The sequence below is a fragment of the Pseudonaja textilis genome, chromosome 2 (assembly GCF_049901715.1).
Source record: "Pseudonaja textilis isolate UNSWEBS1 chromosome 2, rPseTex1.2, whole genome shotgun sequence".
Taxonomy (NCBI): Eukaryota; Metazoa; Chordata; class Lepidosauria; order Squamata; family Elapidae; genus Pseudonaja; species Pseudonaja textilis.
Window position 1 is genome coordinate 75,996,820 of NC_141991.1, and position 12,296 is coordinate 76,009,115.

Sequence of the window (12,296 nt, forward strand, 5' to 3'; positions counted from 1 at the left end):
TTGTTTGAGCATTTATTAGCATTTATTTATTAGCATTTAAAATACATGCATTTTTGTTTTTGCTTTAAAAGCCTTGGTTAATAGAAAGATATCTCTTGTCAAAAGCTAAAATGTCAAAATGGGCCACGTTAGGATGAACGACACATTGGTGTCAATTTTGGAGCAGATATTCCAAATATAATACGAGTAGTCCTTGCTTAATGACTGGTTGCCTAGTGAATGTTTGAAGTTATGGCAGAATCCCAAAAATATATTTCAGACCTGTATTCAAGTCTTACATGATCACTTTTTGAGCAGCTGGCAGTTGGTCTATGTTCACAGCCATTTGAAGTGTTCCATGTTCACAGCACTGCATTTTTTGAAGTTGAAACTTTTACTTCCAGTTTACAACAGAAAAATGCCCATTGCAAACAATGGCTGCACTTAATGACTATGATATTCACTTAATGTCCACAGCATTTGTTTTGTGATTGCCACATTCACATTCACCACAAAAAGCTTGTAAAGTTGGGTAGATCATGCAATGACCTGCTTAACAACAAGCATGGTTTATGAATGTAATTCCAGGCTCAATTTCGGTTATAAGCTGAAGACAACATGTAGAGAGAAAAATTGGGTTGTTACTACAGCAGTAATAATGTGGAGTCCCAATTCCATAGTCAGATATCAGAACACCATTATGCAGTTTTTCCGATGAACTCATAGTCTCAGTTTCCAACTGCATTGTATATATACCTCACAGGCCTGGCTTATTGCTACCTAGGAGAGTTAGGATTACACATGTATATTAGTTTGAATAGGCCACCCATGACTGGCATTGATTGATTGCTCTTGCCTTATTGTTCTTCATGACTGAAAACTGTCAGAAGCCATTTTCAACTTGTTTCCAAACTCTTTTCATTGAGGTATAATGATTTATGTGTAGTTTCCAAGGGATTAATCCATCTGATACCAGCTTGAAATTGAAACTGTAAAATACAGAAGTGAATTCCACTGAGCATTGTTCTCTCTTTTGTCAAACTGCACAAAATAATTGCCCACTTCAAGAAAGGGAAACATTAAAATCTCAAATTCCCTTAAACCAACCACTCATATAAATATTGTTGGAAATGACAGGTTCTATGCCCTTTGACTTCAAGGTTGTATTTCTTGGAGAAGGCAATAACTATTGCTTTGTTCCAAGATGTATTGCTTGAAAATCATTCTGTTCAGTTTTCATTTTTGTTAAACTGCTACCATTTACAGTACAGGAGACTCCAGTACAGCAGGAAAGTTGCATAGTAAACATGTATCAAAATGCTAAGTCTAGTTAATTTCCATAAAATATTCAATTCACAATTTATTTTGGATCACTGTGCAACACAAATCATCTTTTCATGGATGCAGAGAGTTTTTATAATGATGCAGAGGCTATTACAGTCTCAGGTTTTCACAGTGCTCAAATTGTACAGTAAAAATGTCCTATGTCTAACATTTGCTGTAAAGACAACTGGTTTATTCTTTTGCTTGTTTTTAAGAAAAACAACATAAAGACCTTTTTCTTCCATTGGATTTTTTTTTTATAAGGAGACTGGTGTTTATTGGATAGAAATGATTTTAAATGCAAATAATGAGAGATGTCAAAACTGCAAGATCGGGACTGAAAAGAACAAACGAATTTAATGAATGTAATCCACAGATTATAGGGTCTTGGATATGTATGGAATACATGCAAATATTCTTCTACATTTCATCCACAAAAATGTTATGATAATAAAATATAGTACTCAGTAGAAGTAGGAATTAATGTAATGGTACTAGATGGGGCCATAACCACAGGGTGGATATAGGGCCTAGTTCTAAATCTCTCCAGTTGCCTTTAAATTTTTATAGATAAATACTATTTCAATAATTGTCTGGAAGTCCTACAAACACGAAGTAACTCCATATCTCTTTCTTTCATGTGCTCCCCTTGTGTTCTGTTAGCTATAAATCTGACAGTAGATTGAGAGTATTGTTTTCCCAGTCAAAGGTATCTGCAGCAGATTTTTATCTTCCCCATGAATTTTATTTCAACATTTTGGTATCGTTCAGGATGAATTAATTTTAACATATATGTAATTGCATTAAACTGGTAAGTAACAAGGAAGGGAATATTAAAATAGGCATGAAAGTGCTTACCTGGTATATTAGAGCCTGTTAACAATGTCATAATGCAGGAATAAAATGCTAATGCCAAGGAATAGCAGCTGTGCACCTTATATTCTTTCTGGCAGCAGCAATCTGTTTTAATGCCTATATAGTAAGAATAATTACAATAAGTACATTACTGAAATAGTAGACTCTTTCTGTAATATTATATTAGGTAGCCAAAGATAACTATCTTTTTGGTTCTGATTGAGTGAACATGTGACAGAGTCCCAATCAAGTTATGAAAGTGTGGTCAATCTTTGTTGGAAAATTATTGTGAGTAATTTTTAGTTTGTGTCTCAAATAATCCCAGCCAATTCAGATCACAGAAAGCTTATGCATTACTTAGTTCAGTCAGTTAAAAATATTATTTATTTATTAATCATCAGCAAATTATAAAACATAATCAATGGGACAAAAAGTAGGCAAAAGTATGGGGAGAAAGAAGCGAACAATAGGAAAGAATCTATCATCTGTCTGTCTCTGTCTATCTATCATCTTCTGTATCTATCATCTGTATCTATCATATCTATCTATTGTATCTATCTATCATATCTATCATTTATCTTCATATCTATCATCCATCTTTCTTTCTATCAATCTATCTATCTATCTATCTATCTATCTATCTATCTATCTATCTATCTATCTATCTATCTATCTATATCATCTATCATTATCATCATTATCTCTCTATTTCTCATCTATGTATGTATTCATCATATACCTATCTATCATGTATCATGTATCATGTATCACTATCTTCTCCTTCTCCTCCTCCTCCTCCTCCTCCTCCATCATCATCATCATCATCATCGTCATCATCATCATCATAAATCATCTATTTATTCTTATCACAGAATTTCCAGAATCATGGGAAATAAGATTTTAGGTAAAAAAAAAATCCTTGATCATTCCATCTTTAGCTCTATGATCCATTTAATGGCAGTAGAATATATCCGAATATCAGATGATGCCTATGCTACCTGTGCCCTGCAGGAAGCCATTTTGTGAACAAGGGTCATATATCCAACACCCTTGATAGCAAATGAGAGATGAACGAAGATTTTCTGGCAAGCAGCTCTGATTTAGGTCTTTCCTCTCAACAACAGCTTAACATATGAGTTCAATTGCGAATAATAAACTGGTGATTTTCAGCTGGTGGTGCCTAACCACCAGTCAAGGACTATGTTAGGACTATTATACTAAAGAGCAACATGAGATTATCTTTGTAACTGCAGTAAAGGTCTACAGAGTGCCATAAAATCAAACCCAGCCTGTGACTGATATAAGAATGAGGAAATGTACTGCATTTTTCTGATGATGAAGAAGCAAACTGCTGGATTGATAACACCCACGTGGAACAATGTTTCTAATATAATTGTGCTCCTGAATTCATGACTATTTGGGGAAATTGCCTTTCTGTCCAACGCATGGAGACTTTCCAAGATGAATTCGACCAATGAATTTTAGTTTTCTAAGCACACTTTCCTGCAAATAAAATGATTGAACTCAGTGGTGGTGACATTTGAATAAATATGCATGGGACTTTGCTGCTAGCTGGGCATGGTAACCCATAAGGAGCTTGATAAATGTCATAGCTTGTCAGTTTGTTGGGGATTGCCAAAGAACCCAGGACAGGCACTGTATGGATCCTAATGCATTGTTGATAATGCCTGCTGTGATGTAACTAAACTGAAGTATTGATTTTATATTTAACTCTCATACATCATTTTCAAAAGCAAAATGACTTGATTAAACCATTAAGCTATCTTATCCATTCTTCAATTCCTTATAATCATAATCATAATCATAATCATAATCATAATAATAATAATAATAATAATAATAATAATAATAATAATAATAATAATAATGAGTGTTTTTCTTGGACTTTTAAATCTTACATGGGCTCTTGATACTATCTTGTTTTGCCTCATTGACTTCTCTTCTCCCCCTTGAACATTTCAGGTTCATGATAGAGCAGCTGCTACTGTTTCCTTTTATGTTTTCCTAATCAGGACAGACAATGGGATTCCATATGTGAAGTCCAACAAGATGATCTTCTTTGTTTACAGGAGTTATAACGCATTGCACCAGAAATAATAACCCAAAATTTAGAGTGGTAGCACACACTGTTACCTGAGAATCAATGGATTATCTACTTAAATTTCAGCCAAAGTTCCACATATTTTGTCCACAGAAGACGAATGCTGTTGAATTGAAATTTATGTGACACAGATCAGGTAGGATTAAATTACAGCAGCCAGTACCCAAGGGCAATTTGTACCATAATTTTGGAGTAAAAAGCATTTTTAGTTCATCTGACTAAAGCCACAAAAACGCATGAAAGTGGAAAACAGGAGAATACAAACTTGACAGCAGTTGAGATTACAGGCCTTCTCCAACTGAACTCTATTATCCTTACAACCTTTTCTGGCATTTCCTGTGACTGGGAACCATTCATTTGACAAAGACTATACATTTTCAGATATTCTGATAAATCCTGAAATGGTATTGAGCTCTTTTTGGAGAATTATAAGTTAGCAACATGAAAACTAAGAATCTCAGTTGCAATCAGAGTTGTTTCTATTCAGTACTTTTTATCATTATGGAGTGAAAATAAACAACTCCAATTTCACTCTCACAAGTATAATATAGTGTATGATATGAATACTTTCTAAGTTCAGTTTTAAATTATGGCTGATTAATAAAAATATCAATTTCACTTAAGATGTTTCATGGAAATCATCAATATTGTCCTTTATTTCCTCTTATATTATCTGATGTTGGATCCATTGGTCTGTTCTCATCAAGCAATTGAAGAACATTCAGTGAAAGTGGCTAGAGTTTAACACAATCTATTATTTGCCAATGATATATTGTTTTATGATACTCATAAATATTCTGAGCTAAACTTTGAGAGAGCTTGTTTGATGTAGTGGTTAAGGCATAAGGCTAGAAACTATAAGACTGTAAGTTCTAGTCCTGTCTTAGGCTCAAAGTCAGCTGGGTGACCTTGTGCAATCACTTTCTCTCAGCCCTAGGAAGGAGACAATGGCAAACCACTTATTAAAAAACCTTTCCAAGTAAATTTCAGAGACTAGTCCGGGAAGTCTCCAGGAGACAATGCTGATTCACAGGCATGCATGTGTGCATACACACACACCCAAACTTACAGATATGGTACAAAAATATGATAAACTATTAAGCTACTCAATTTACTTAAAGACCAAATTATGGAGAAAATCTATGTAGCTGCTAAAAGTTGAGCATGATTGATGCCAGATAATCCTAATAATCACGAACGTGCCTTCTTAAACTCAAACTCTACCTTAATGATGAAGATCTCCAAGATCCCTTCCCACTGTTATTCTATTATATCACATTTCTCACTGTAATAGAGGAAATAAGGAGGAGGTTGAATTAAAGGGATACATCTGTTGAGATTCTTCCTTTAAGGGAGGGTTTAGACAAATGTTAGGATTGCTGGGAACCACTCAATTCAATGGCAAGTCTCTCTTTCTCTCTCTCTCTCTGCCCCCTTCCCTCCCTCCCTCCCTCTCTACTGAGATTTGCATTTTTTTCTGCCAAGCCATGCTAAGAACCTATTCTTCTGATAAGTGATATCATTGCCTACTTTTGGAACTTGCATGCACAGTAATTTGTGCATTAAGGAACACATGGAAAACTTGTTAGATCTTATGAAACTGGATAAATGGAGAAAGAAAGAAAAAAGACTCATTGTGGCCCAACTCATCATTTTTGACTATTTTTAAAATAGCCTAATTTACATAGCCTTAAAACCACTGTACTTTATTTTAACAATGATAATTAGTGAGGAATTACTGGCAACAGAATTGCTTGGCTCCTTTGAAGTCATGGGGATAAGATAAAACCTTTCATAGTGTTTCATATATTCCTCCCTAAGCAGTGTGGAAGAAGAATCAAATAAAAATGCAGCAAATGCCACTTTGTGGTTAAGACTAGAACTGATGTTGAGTGGATCATACTTTGAAAACTACAAGCATTGGTCTGACGCTCTCCAATTTTGGCTTTAATAAGTTGAGCACAGGAAACATTTCTTTATTCTGGAATTTATTGTTTCTCTGGAGCCTAGAGCATTACGTAAATCAAGTGCTTTATGTAAATCAGGAATAGAAATGACTTCAAGACTCCAAAATTTTAATAGAATTCTAAGAATCAAGAAAATCAGCATTCATCACTATTAAGCAAATTTCTTTTCCACAGCTACAGAAACTGAATTAGATTTGCTTTGTTACAATACCTTTCAGTCCCATTTACATAAGATTACTATAAAGTGTAAAAATATCTTCAAGCTCTTGATGCAAATGAATTTTTTTATCAGGGAAATCACACCCCACCGGCACGTTTTTCACCATTAGGATTGTAATAAGACGCTACTGTTCACACTTTCTTAATTAATTTCACCTTTTCAGGCCTTCAAGTGAACTTACCAGCTAAAAAGGTTTTATTAAACAGATAAAATAGTCCATATGTTATCTGACTCTATGTGTTTTCATTTATTACCTAGTCTGCCTTATCTCTGCTGTTGTAAAGAATTTGCTGTATAACTTCAAGCACTATACATTTATTTCTGTTACCTTCAAATACTGTTGGAGACAGTAACTTTATTGGGTCGAATGGATATGAACTAAAGTTTTATCAAGTAAAGTGGTAAATATAAAGCCATGGGTCAGTTTTCATTACACAAGGATGAGCTTCTATAATTTTTTTTTGTTAAAGTTTTTAGAAAAATCTTTCCCCTACAAGAGGGGTAATTTGTCCCGGCTTTTCTTTTTTGAACAGATTTTGTCTTATTCCAAAGCTCAAATCAGAGTGGTTTTACATACATAAAAGGAGAAGAAACATGGCCATGCACTCTTTTAGTCGTGGTGGCTAAAAAGTGTTAAGGTTAAATATTCATAGATGCAGACTCTTCTTATATTCTTGAGCCTACATTTATGTGCTTGACAATCTTTTCTTCTGTATAATTTTTCACAAAAACCTGAAATAGCAACAGCACTTAAACTTAAGTGATTTACAGAGTCAGCATATTGCCCCCCAAAATCTGGGTCCTCATTTTACCGATCTTGGAAGGATAGAAAGCTGAATCAATCTTGAGCCAGTGGGACTCAAACAGCTGAATTGCTGGCAGTCGGCAGTCAGCAAAATTAGTCTGCAGTACTGCATTCTGACCACTGTGCCACCACAGCTCTAATATTATCTTGCTCAGATACTCAACTTACAACCACTCATTTATTGACCATTTGAAATTACAACAGCACTGGAAAAAAAGTGACCTACGTCCATTTTCACAATTATGATCTTATGTCATTCCGACGGTCAAGCAATCAAAATTCAGACGCTTGGTAACTAGCATGTATTTTTGACAGTTGTGATATCCTGGAATCATATGACCACTTTTTGCAAGCCACTGACAAACCGAAGTTAATGGGGAAGCCAGATTCACTTAACAACCATGTTACTAACTTAACAATTGTCGTGGTTAGCAATGGAAATTTTGGGCTCAGTTGCAATTGTAAGTTGAGGAGTTCCCATAGCTGAAAAATAAGGCTTGGGAATTTCTGCATCTTCCATTTGATAAGGTGGAGATATTTTTTTTGCAATTTTTATTAGCAACAGGTCACTTTTCAACACATTGGGTTGATCAAGGTTAACACTGATACCGTGTTTCTCATAAAATAAGGCCAAGTCTTATATTTTTTTGAGCCCCGAAAAAATGGCTAGGCTGTCTTTTTGGGGGTGACTTAATTCCCCCCTTTGCATCCTCATCTAGAGTGCCCCGTGGGCAGCCTCGCCACCAGCTGCTCCTAACGGGTGATCATGGTGAAGAGCAGAGAGCTCCCTACTCCCACCAAACACCTTTGCTGCAGACCCAAGACCTTTGGCACCCGTCGCTGTTGCTTTCCCTTCTGCCCATTCCGCCACCACGTTTGGAGCTGCAGCTTCTGTGTTTGGAGTGCCATTTGGAGCACCACCATCATGTTTGGAGCTGCCATTTCTGCGTTTGGAGCTGCTGCCATGTTTGGAGTGGTGGCGGCGCTCCAAATGGCGGTGGTGCTCCAAACAGCGGCAGTGCTCCAAATGCAGAAGTGGCAGCTCCAAACGTGGTGGCAGCTCCAAATGCGGACATGGCAACTCCAAAAAGCAGCAGTGCTCCAAACAGCGGTGGGCTTCCAAACATGGAAGTGGCAGCTCCAAATGCGGCGGCAGCTCCAAATGTGGAAGCGGCAGCTCCAAATGTGGAAGCGGCAGCTCCAAACAGCAGCAGTGCTCCAAGCAGCGGCAGCGCTCCCAATGTGGAAGCAGCAGCTCCAAATGCAGTGGCAGCTCCAAGTGCAGAAGCGGCAGCTCCAAACGCGGTGGCAGCTCCAAATGCGGAAGCAGCAGCTCAAAATGGCAGCGGTGCTCCAAATAGCAGTGGTGCTCCAAACATGGAAGCAGCAGCTCCAAACACGGTAGCGGCATGGGCAGAAGGGAAATCAACAGCGGCGGGTGCTGAAGGTCTTGGGTCTGCCGCAAAGGTGCTTGGCAGGAGTAGGGAGCTCTCCATGCTCTACCATGATCACCCATTAGGAGCAGCTGGTGGTGAGAAATTTCTGCCTGCGGGGCGCTCCTAACGGCAAGTCCCTCTGCCCTTCCCCCCATTTTGCATGTTTTAAAATAGGCCTAAATTTGGGGGGAGGGTCTTAATTTGATTTTATGCCTAGAAAACATGCTGGGTCTTCCTATTGGGCGAGGTCGTATTGTTGGAGAAACATGGTAGCGTTGTACCAGGGACACTGGGTTTTTAGACTAAGGTGTCCGTACCCAATCAGAATACACGAGAAGTGCAGATCTGTACAGAAGAAAAGTACGCTTGGAAATACTATCACAAAGGAAGTTCATGTGCTGTTCTCATCATTTATTCATTGGTAGTCAGAGAATTTATACATTGTAGTCAGAGGAAACCGGAAGTCTCACTGGTTCACAGAAATTACTATTATTTATTAAATTTATTTGCTGCCCATCTTGCCACAACGCAGCTGTTAATGTCTCACTGATTTGCGACGTTGATCCTGTTCACTCAAGGAAATCCTTATCTAGTAATCTCTACTTTCTCTAGGTGGGCAAAAGAAATCCCTTATTTGGTAATGGAAATGGTTGGTTAAATGCAAATGGTAGATTAAAAGAGGGTAGGACAAAAGGTAGACTAGACAAGTTATATGATAGTGTAAAGTAAGACAGGCAGAATGTTCTATTAGAAAGAAAATTAGTGTATTTAAAGTACATGATAAAAAAGAATACTGCTCAAAGTCTAATAAATAGGAGGCAAATAAGCTCTTGCCTCCTGTTGAAGCAGGATCATTGTAAAACAGTTATCTTCAAGCAAACAAGGCAAGGGCAACAATGCTGGTTATAATTAAATTAACAGATCATTGTTAGTATAAATTGGGTACTTGTCAAGTTCTTTGAGTTTGTGATCCACAAGTGATCTCACTTATCTTTCCCAAAAGGAGGGGAAGATGATACAAAGTATTAAGATAAATATGAATGCAATACTAATACCAGATACTAATATAAAATACAGAAAAAATGACTGGATATTAATATGCAATTCAAATATGAAATATCTAAATTCTGGCCTATTAATAGCAATAATTGGCTGCAAGAGGATGAATATAAACTCAAGTCAACCACAGGTCTCATTATTTTTCAGACTATAGATGGAAACTAATCAAGGAGAGAAGCAACCTAGAACTAAGGAGAAATTTCCTGTCAGTTAAAACCACTGATCAGTGAAACCACTTCCCTCCAGAAGTTGTGGGGGCTCCAGCACTGGGAGAGTTTTAAAGAAGTGATTAGATGACCATTTTTTGAAATAGTATAGGATTTCCTGCCTGAGCAAGGAGTTGGACTAGAAGACCTCCAAGGTCCCTTCCAACTCTGTTATTCTGTTAAGGAAAGAGACTTAAATATGCCAGATTTGCAACCTGCTGGTATTTTGCCATAACTGTGCTGGTGATGTCACTTTTGATCAACTTGTTGTCAACATGTTGCAAATATTTCAGCAGTAGTCTCTCTTCTGATTTACCATGAGACACCAACAGCTGGAACAATCCTATTTTTCTTTAATCCTCTGTCAGCCTGGATGACTGCTGGGATGCAATTCTCACCTATTAACATAGCTTTTCCTTGAGGTGTTTTTTTTTAAAGCTGAAGTTGACATAAGCCATAATTATTCCTTTTCAATCAAGCTTCTAGATTTTCCTGAAACATCAGTTAGGAAATAAGACACTGGCTCAGCCTTTCAGTACCTTAAATTACTATCCTAAAATGCTATTCAGGATGTGCTGTTGATTACAGAGGCGGCAGGAGTTGCATTTGCAGATAGTGTAGTAGAGAAGAGAGACAGATGTGAAGCAATATCAAGCTCTAATTGTCTCTCTAATGTGACACTTGTAAGCAAAATCTCTTAATTTCAGGTCTAAGGAATAGCCCAGAGCTCCATGATTTTTTAGGATTTCTCTGAATGAATATGAGGACTAAATTAAGCTACAATTCTGGTTTTATAGAATTAACCACTATTGGGTGAGTTCCCACAACACATTTAGCCACAAACCACATCATAGTTTGCACAATATGTGAATCCAGTCAAAACAGTATTGGATTGGTCACTAACCTACACATGTGGTTTGTTCTGACTACATGTAATGTATGAACTCATCTATTATGTCTCTGTTTTGGTTAAACCAAACCACTAAAGGAGAGCTGTCAAACTCTCAGCCCACAGGCCAGATGAATCATGCACTGGCCATTCCCATGCCTGGTTTAGCGAAGGAGAAAAAAGTCCCGATACATCATATGATGCCACCATGATGACATGAGTTTGACACCCCTGCATTAAAGCATATTCAAGAATCTATGCCTCAGAAACTTTAGCTTAAGCATTAAGTGAATGTCAACTCTGAGTTGTGTGAGAATTTATTTTTTTATTTGATGAATAGCTGTCCTCCTTAATTCCATTCAGGAATTTGTTTTAGTGATGTTTCTTTATTGAAGTCTCATTTGAAAGTTGGCCAAATGTTTAGGGCAAAGAAGTTAGCCCAGAAGAGAGAGAACATAAATAATAAGTGTCATTTTCTAAAAGAGTCAGAAAAATTGTATGTTTGTTTTTCTTAGTTCTTGACTATTGTTCAGCTAATGTTAGTGACTCTCTATATAAAACAGATCATGAATGCCACATATTATTTCCTAATAAAACTAATAAAAATGAAGATTTAAAAGTTATGATCATCTGAAAAATGGCACAAGCTGATTCAAATGAACATGCTTTAATCACTAGAATTTTCAGTCTGGCACTATTGTTTTAAGGAACACATTATCAGTGGGAAATTGATTTAAACCTCCATTGTCCTCAATTAAATCAGTGATTTTAATCTTCTTGATTTAAATCAAACGGAGAACTTGATTTAAATTTAAATCAATAGGAAACCTGATTTAAATCTCCTGGATGTGAATCAAATCTCCTTGTCTTAAGTTATATAAATGAGGATGATCAGTGAAGTAGAAACCAAATCATACAGAAAGCAATTCAAGGTGCTGAGCTAGGGAAAGGGAAAGGGAAAGGAAGAAAGAAAGACAGGAGATATGATAATATCCTTCAAATCCCTGAAACAACATCAGACAGAAGAAAGTCAAGACCTGTTCTTCAAGACCTACTTCAAAGGGTAGTTCATACAGTAATGGATTTATTATACAGGAAGACTTATGATTGCATATTGGATGGGAGACAGGGAAATAGCATATTGGGAGGGAGGAATGGCATAATTCAACAGAGGAAGATGGTGGATTCCCTTGTACTGGATGTTTTTTTTTTACCTGAAGATAGACTGCTATCTATCAGGGATGCTTTTCTGCATTTAAGAAGAATTTTGCCTTCTGCTCATGTGGTCTATAACATGAACCACTTTCATGGTGTGGACATGCCCAGGAGAGATATAGTATGCAACATTAGGGAGAATACTTTATTAATTATAATGCTTTAAATCATAGAGCTGAATAGAGTGAATAAGAGCGTCACCTATTAAGGTGTATTAAAT